Below are 397 nucleotides of genomic sequence, written 5' to 3' on the forward strand. Positions count from 1 at the left end.
GGATCGCCGGAGCCCAGCAGGCCGAGGCTGCGGTGGCCGGGAGCGGCCACTGCACTCCAGTCTGGGCGACAGAGTGAGACTCCAACTCAAAAAAAAAAAAAAAATCAATCAATAAATAAATAAAAATAAAAAATCTAAAAATGAAAAAATAAACTAGCCAGGCATGGTGTCATGTGCCTCCCAGCTACGTGGGAGGCCGAGGCAGGAGGATCGCTTAAGCCCAGGAGGTCGGGGCTGCAGTAAGCTATGATCATGCCACTGCACTCCAGTCTGGGTGACAGAGTCAGACTTTGTCTTAAAAAAAAAAATTGCTTAAGAAGGTGATAAGCTGCGGGGCATGGGGGCTGGTGACGGGCTCAGTATGTGTTGCTCTCGCTCACGGTAACAGCCTTTGGAA

Source organism: Carlito syrichta, unplaced genomic scaffold (assembly GCF_000164805.1).
Source record: "Carlito syrichta isolate Samal-C Ts95f unplaced genomic scaffold, Tarsius_syrichta-2.0.1 Scaffold305734, whole genome shotgun sequence".
Classification (NCBI taxonomy): domain Eukaryota; kingdom Metazoa; phylum Chordata; class Mammalia; order Primates; family Tarsiidae; genus Carlito; species Carlito syrichta.